Genomic DNA, 8375 nt, shown 5'->3' with positions numbered 1-8375 from the left:
GGCCGATTATCTTCCCATTGCTATTTTCTGATAGAGGGTGGTCCATTCTCATAATTTAAAAGTAAATTAAACACCTTTCACTAGATTGAATTTTTACCTATGTGTCCCATTTTTGTTAGCCAGTATTGTGTCCTTACACTTATACACAAACAAGGTGGTTATCCTAAGAGGGAATTTTTTCTTACAGTTCCGTCTGTGATTTTTATACTGGTAATTAACAGGGAGGTCATGCAACAAGAAGAAAGTGATGCGGGACAGTGAACACTTTAAGTACATGTACAGGTAACCTGGGCAATGTAAAAACAACACTAACCGCACACCGGAAAAAAGAATTCGGGTTTGTCAAGTTATTTTAATGGAGCCATGCAATATGATTAGTATTTGAAAATAACCATCCATACAAGTTGTGTAAAATATAAATGAATGCTGAGAACAATCTGTTTTTTCCTCATTAATTTAATTAAAACTGATAAAAAACTGCAGAAAGTATGCTTACACGTGAATATTTTGCATGAAGATTTTCCGGTGAAAGTCTCCAATTGAAGATAACAAGCCAAGCAATTACATAATGAAAAAGATTAATTTTTTTCCTGTGACTTGATTTATTTCAATGTATGTTTAGTTACTCCCATGTTACTTGAAACACTTTTGTTGTTTTTGTTGGTCGTTATACCTATAGACAACTGATATTTCGTTTAATTTTAGGACTACATCTTAGGACTACTGGGAAGAGCAGGAGAATATTGTGAATGGGGCCATCGTGGTCAAATATCAGAACTGAACAAAGAGAAGTACATGTGGATCTGTAGTTGTTTTTGAAAGAGTTCATTGAAAACTGTCCTACTCCCAAGTGGGGTCCTTATAAGATGGTAAACTTTGATTTTCTGCCTTGTTGAAAATGTGTGAAATTGATGAAAGTGCTGAGATTCTGATTCATCAATCCCAATTCTGTCCATCGAAAAGTAGATGAATAGTAACCATATAAAAGTTTGCAAAACTTGATGACTCTGCGCAAAATGTTAATGTCCTAAAGACAATATCATGGCCTGATGGCACACCGGCCTATAGCCAAGCATTAAAAAAGCATGCGGCCGTGTCGGCACAAGTGGACCAATGACTAATTACTGAGCGTCACATATCTGGTACTACGATTTCATGGAAACTGTAGACCGGATATAATATTGCGGCCGAGGAATCAGTTGTGAGCACGGGTGTGGTAACACAGCATGCTTTTTGTGAATGGTCCACTAGAGGCTGACGCACTATGACATCGTCTTCTGGACATTAAGATAGAGTTGTAATCGTTATTTGAAGAAGATGGTGGAATCGCAATGTTTATACGACTTTGTATGAAGGGAAAATTTATCTTTTTCATCCCAAATGTGAGAAAACCTTACCATGATAACCTTATTATCATTGATGATGTCCAAATGTTAAAAAAGGTGATTTGTAGGGTCCAAGTTACTCCGGCCATGGAGGTAGGAAATCATAGGACTTGCCTATTTTCCATGCTGACTTAGACGTTTTAGGAAAGAGGCCTAGGCCTGCGACAAGTGGGCCTATACGACTCCCATGACATGTTGTCACCTGGTTGTTGATTTCTCTGATTGTAAAAATTATGAATAACCTGTATGCCAAATGTGCCCTAAATGAAATCAATCAATTAATGTTAGCATAGTTAGGGCCTAACAAGTCCGACAAGTAGCAATGAATACTGGCTAAGCAGCCATGGCAGCTGACCGTGCTGACGGACATCCAACTCTAACTTGTCCAAGTCCAACATCGTGAAGATTGCTCAGTACTATGGTCGGCCTAGCTCTGGCCTAGGCATGCTAGGGCCTGACGTTATTGTTATTTGTGACTTGAGGGAAACTTGGAGCACAGAAAAGAATGTCATTGTTTTTCATGCCGGCCAATATTGGCTACTCATTACCTGACAATTAGTGACATGCCTGATTCCCAGAGAGGATCCAAACCTCCAGCCGAGACTGCCGGCAGAAGCACGTTAACGTTCAATGTAACCCTCATTGTAATATAATATAATATAATGCGTACTCGTAGTAGCGCCCTCAATAGATCGGTTGAGAATAGTTTTCTTAGAGGTCTTCCTATAGACCGATAAACCGTTTGGGAAGCGGTGAAACCGACTGAAAAAAGTAGATTTTGACTGATGCGCTAAGATGTCTTCAATTTTTGTTTAATTAAACTTCACAGTTGATAACAGAAATAGGGAGAAAAAATTTCAAAATTGATCAGTGCAATTCTTTGAAATAGCTGCTAAAGCGTTGGTAGACCTATGGTAGTAATTTCATGTGGTCTTCCTATCCGCGGAAAAACCGTTATATATATATATATGTATATATATGTATATATATGTATATGTGTGTATATGTATATATGTAACTAATAGGCCGACCAGACAAAAACCGCCATTATGACGCCCAGTACATTTTGGATCCATTTGTAAGTGTTAAGGGTTGCACTGCTAATATATTGGTATGCAATTCCTTTTTTGATGTCGCTCTTTCAATTCTACCCACAATTTGCTTGTTTTTTCAAATGCCCTAAAATTTTCACCTTTTTTAACCGCTTCACATACGGTTGTTTCGCTCTTGGGATAACCGTTACAAAAACTCAATATGCACAGCCTCTTGAGGACGTTCTTGCAAACTATACTTTTCCGCGCCACGTACGCCAGTGTCCCCGCTGGACAAAGTTGTTCACCAATACGCCGACCAGATTAATGCGCCGTTATGACGCTCGTCACCTTTTTGATACTTGTGTAACTCTTGTGGGTTGTACTGCTATACAATTACGTTTTTGATGTCGTTCTTTCATTTTACCCACATTTGGATTGTTTTTCCAATGCACTAAAGTTTAACATACGTTTTTTAACCGCTTTCACTCGTACGATAACCGTAACAAAAAAACACTGTGAACAGCCTCTTGAGGCGAGCTTACAATCCATATTTTTCCGGCGCCCGAAAAAAAAATTAAATTCGTCGTCGCCGAGTGTTTCTGCCCAACCTCAAGTCATGTATTTTCGTGATTTTCCAAAGTATAGGCAAGCGATAGATTTCAGCGCGCTTATGATTTGCGTCCTGCTTGTGACGCATTAGTGCTCTCAAACTGTGTTCCCTTTTTTTTCTCGTTAGTTCTTGGTCCTCTTTCCTTTCAGTGTTGCATCTTTATCGTATTTATTCTTCATGTTCTAGATTAAGTATGTAGGATATTTTTTAAAGAGTTGACTGTAAATTGCTTCATAGAATATTGTGGCTTGAATTATTCGACTATGCGTAAATTTTGCCCTTAAGTTTGGATTATAGTCGGGTGCCCCGCAGATCACGAAAAACTCTGTAGTTTTGAATAGGATCTGGAGGTCTGTGCATTTATGTATGTAGTTTTAGCCCGCGCCTAAACCTAGCTTGCACACACGAGCGTGTGGATTATAAATCTGGGCTAATGACGTGCTCATTGTGAGCGAACATCGAAAAATTGCAGAAAATGCAAGAAAATACAAGGCACTCTACTCAACCTCTCCCTGAAACAACTCCTGGTAGGCCTAGGCATAATTGGAATGTCATATCATAGTCTGGTGATGATCTCTCTGTATCGTTGCCATCAAACAGAGACAGTTTGTTTCTCCATGTTGATAATATTGAGTGGGAAACAAACCAGCAACAGCGTTCTGTTTGCATAGGATGTAGTCCACGACAAAAAAAATTAACTATGGAAAACATAATTTCATGCTGTATCTTGATACTCCCGGTTGGAAGCCTTCTTGTCATCATACTACTCCTGCAACAACTGCATGGTTGTCTCGACTCATACTACATTTACTAGTCATAGGTAAGTAGAGCAAATGTACGCCTACACAGTGTCATCAATACATGTAGTTCACCTGCATTGAACAAAAGTCATCCCCATTCATTAATTTTTTGAAAACCTGAATTAATGACCGAAGTCCACTTGATTCTGAGGACACTAAAGAAGATTATTTTTTTCATCAATATGAATTATAGGAGTTCAAAGTGCAGTCTGTGTTCAAATTATGTAATATTTCATGTGCATACCGATTGAAAAGTATAATTAATGACCAATTAAATTTTTTGCAATTATAGTGCAGTTAATTATTACGTTTTACAGACTTCCAAGCAGAAATTATTTTAGAAATTCATCACATAGGTGTATGTCTTTTTGTCAGTGAGATACAGATGCAGCCAAAACAGTTGGCACCAGTGAATGCAAGACAGATGAGGACTGAGGCTGAGAAGGAAGCTGTCTACTTTCAACTGGGGATTTTCCTAAAAGCACAAAAAAGTCCAGGAAAAGGACTGATCACCACAGCAATCAAAACTGCACTGCACATCTTCAAGTATAACACAGTATAGAAGTATCAAGACTTTGTCAGGAACCAAATTAGATAAAGATAAAGAACGATTTACATGCTTATCCACTTTGGGATGAAATTGCCCAGTTATTTAAGCCTTTGAATTGAGTAGTTTGTTGGCTTTTTTGGGGGTGGGGGAGAGAATAAGATGTTTGCAGAAGACACATAATGGTAGTAAGTTCTTGAGGAAGGGAAAGCTGCCCTTCAGTTTTGTATCCGTCATTTGTGGCTAATGCTCTTTATTTAACCACTTTCCTAGCTTGCAGCAATACTGTGACTGGTTTTCTATTTTTTCCAAGTCAGCAATAGACGGTTCAGATCCTGAAAGCAGTGCTGCAGGACTGTTGTATTTTCTCTCAAGCGTCCCTTTAACATTTCTATGGTAAAGATTTACCAATTGTACAAACGACTTGTTATAATAAGTGGTTCAAGTTCTGTTCAGTCAGGATATTTATTGTATGTTTCACTACCATTGGTATAGACTCTTCTGATTTTCATTTTCGAGGCAGATATATGCATAACATGCAGCAAGTGTAAATTAACCATCAGCAGCTGCAAAGTCAAATTTTAGATATAAGTTACATGGTAATTTTTGAGATGTGATCATTTATAAGCATTCTTTTCAAGTATTTTAATTGATATCTCCCATATTTCCTGTACATCCAAAACAGGTGAAAGTGCCCATCATCAAGTAACATACTGAAATGCCCATGGTCACTTGACAATACAGAGGAAAAGTTGACAAATAGTGTTCAAAAGACTATTGTTTTCATTTTTTAGCAAACATTGTTTGAAAATGTGTATTATATAGATACAATTCCAAGTGCTTATAGGTTATGAGAAGTTCCAGTTATTGACAAAATAATAGTGTTTTTTTAATTGTTTGACATCCAAGTCAATTCTGGAAACATGAGACCATGTTTATGTTTTGGAGGTTGAGGCACTGTCCAAGCTAGCATACTCTCAAATTCATTAAGCCAAACGCTATACATGTTCAGCACCTAAGGGTTGAGCAAAGTAAAACACTTTACTGCACTAGCTAAATTCTGAAAGTTTATTTTAGACAACGGTGGCAATTTTGTTTTCAAAAGTTATAAAATGCAGGGAATGGTTGAAGAGATAATTCCTTTTCTTTTTAATGGAAACCTTATGTTGAGGGTTGAAAATATATATTATGTGACTGGTGACTTCTGCCGATGTTACAAGTTTTACTTAAATAAACCATTTCGCATCATTTATGGGCTGTACGTGCCACCATAGGCATTCAGTGTTGGGCTTGACAATACAAACCCTTTCTTTTCAAACGTGCAAAGTGGACCCTTAGATAGAAAGTTAATTGTCATTTTCCTTCATTAAAAGAAAAAAAAATATTTTTTGGTGTTGCATCTCAAAGGAATTCCTGGACCTAAAGGCAGCTTAAGAAATCGTACACAAGTACGGTGACTACACTTCAGTGTTGACCAATCATTCATATTATGCGCTCTTGCATCGACTGATCGAGTAAAAACATGTCTTAATGCGACCAAGGGATAGCGGTCAACCGCACGAAATTCAGCTTGCTTAATATTGTTGAACTTAAATGCAGTCTTTTCAAGGAGGGGATACATCCCCTTTTAAAATTACAATTTCACAGTATAAATGTAAGCTCAATGCATAAGACCCCCTTAAGATGACTTAAAACATCAAAAACTTTTCATGTGTTGACCAACTTTGACCAAGACAGTTTGTACTGAAACACAAGGCAGTTTGTATTTGCCGCATTGTATAAATGTTCATAAGCTGTCTTGGGAGGCAGGGGGGCAGAGGTGGCATATGGACACTGAAGGAGGGATTCCAATTTGATTGCGGACCAAAAGAGAACAACCCACTGTTGAGGACAACATTTTATATTCTTTTTTTTAATCGTGAGAGTTATCTGAAACTCATGTCCAGTTTAACCCCATGATTGCACGGTTTGTCTCCTCTGTTGGTTAAAGAATTTCGCCAAACAGGCCTGTGCCTATACTAAAGTAACCCGTCAAATAAGACACTAGAGACTGCCTGGAGACACCTTCCAATAAACATCCCAAATTCCGAAAGAGGGCAGGGGAAGCGGTTCCTGGAGAGGGGGAGGGGCATATTCGTCAAATTTACATGAAAAAGTCCAGCTTGCTTTCACGTGAATGCACGTTTGTTTGCTGGGGATGTTGGGGCTGTTTGTTTTCAAATGAGAAGTGGGGGAAAAATATACAGCCTTTAAAATTTTACAGTTTAGTATAGGCTTAAAGTGTGGCTGCAGTGAATTTTTCTAAAATACAATTTTTCTTCGTTATATTGTGCTTCAATGTATGAAAACCCTCCATTTCCAATTTGTTTCAATGCATTAAAAATGCATGTTTTTAAACAAAATTATCCACACCTTCCCAGACAACTGAGGCCATTCAGGGGAAGACATGGTTCAGTGCGTAGGTGTTTCTGTTCAAATTGGAAACCCAGAATTTCTGGAAAGGTTAGCTCCGTGACCTTACCCGTCATTTGCCCCTCTATCTCTGTCGGTGCAAGAATATTGCTTAACAGGCGAATGCAATAGCACTTGAGTAACCCATCAATTAAGGGGGTAACACACACTACAGACCGCATGGTGACATTGTGAGAAATTTTGAAGGGGATAACCATCAGTTCCCAGGCAGTAGGCCATTTTCGCCAAATAGGTCACGAAAAAGCACAACTTGATAGCTCGGAGAAATGCATTCTTTATTGGGGTGCGGGGGTGTTTGTTTATTGTTCACATATGGGGGTTGGGGAGCAATACACTCCCTTTCAAAATTTCAGTTAAGTGGGCTTTAATGTATAACACCCCCTTAAGATGACCAATAACTGAAAAACTTGTACCGAGTAAAACCCGGACGTACGTTGACTACATCTTGCATTGAAACATCAGTTTTATTGAACAATGAAACATTTGAATAGATGTTTGTACATTTGTTTGTTTCCAAAAACGAGATGGGAATCAATACACTCCCTTTCAACATTTTACAGTTAAGTAGGCTTTATGTACATGTATAAGACCAGTAAGTGATGCTGCATTGGATGAAATTTTAGTGGAATCTCATTGGGGTGTGGCAAAGGGGCTTGAGTGTCAACTGTACGTCCTATGTCCAGTCCGTGTGTGTGTGGGGTTTAACAAAAATAGGGGGAAAAAGAATTGAAACTATTGGACTGGGTGTGTGTGTGTGGGGCAATAACAAGAAGTAGGAAGGTGCTTAACTTTGATATCTGGCAGCATGGGAACTTGCCATCAACTTTTGTGACAACCTTGAAATAACTTTTTCAACAGTAAAAAGATAGGTGGTAATGTCTGGTTTTGAGGCCTCGTTAATTAATGTTTATTGGTTCTTTTATTTTTACTCCCCTTCTATTCAAATTTGTATAATGTTTCAAAATACCGAATCTCACAGATCACTAAACAGTAAGAACATGACTAATATTCACATCTCTAATTGTGTTTCAGAAATTGAATGCTGGTTTCACAACAGGTAATACTTGAGTTTTTGTATACTGTAAAAAAGAAGGAACATACATGTAAGTAAAAAAATTTGGCGATTTTAAAAACATCTCATAATACATGTATGTCCTTTTGTCAGTTGGCCTTGTCAAAAGTATCCCATTAGTGCAATTGGAACACGGAATACATGAACACACACATGAATGTGGTGCATGCACAGAGTTTAGAACAGTCTGCTTCAAGTTGAGAACGGGACTTTTGCATCAAATTGTAGCAGCTTACATCCATTCAAATTTAGATTTCAGACACTGAGAACCAGACTGGAGCAACCAACATTTTAAAAATAACCTCATTAAAGAGTTTCTAGGGTGAAGATTTGCTGTGGCAGAATGCCCTAATATGTATGCTCACAATGTAGCATCAGCAGCAATCAACAAATTGATAATTATACTCTGGAAATGCTGAAGCAAACCTATAGATAGATCAAGTTTGAGAATTGCA

Source organism: Acanthaster planci, unplaced genomic scaffold (assembly GCF_054643075.1).
Source record: "Acanthaster planci isolate LZ-2023a unplaced genomic scaffold, COTS_SCS Contig30, whole genome shotgun sequence".
Classification (NCBI taxonomy): Eukaryota; Metazoa; Echinodermata; class Asteroidea; order Valvatida; family Acanthasteridae; genus Acanthaster; species Acanthaster planci.
Note: the sequence above shows the minus strand (reverse complement) of the source record.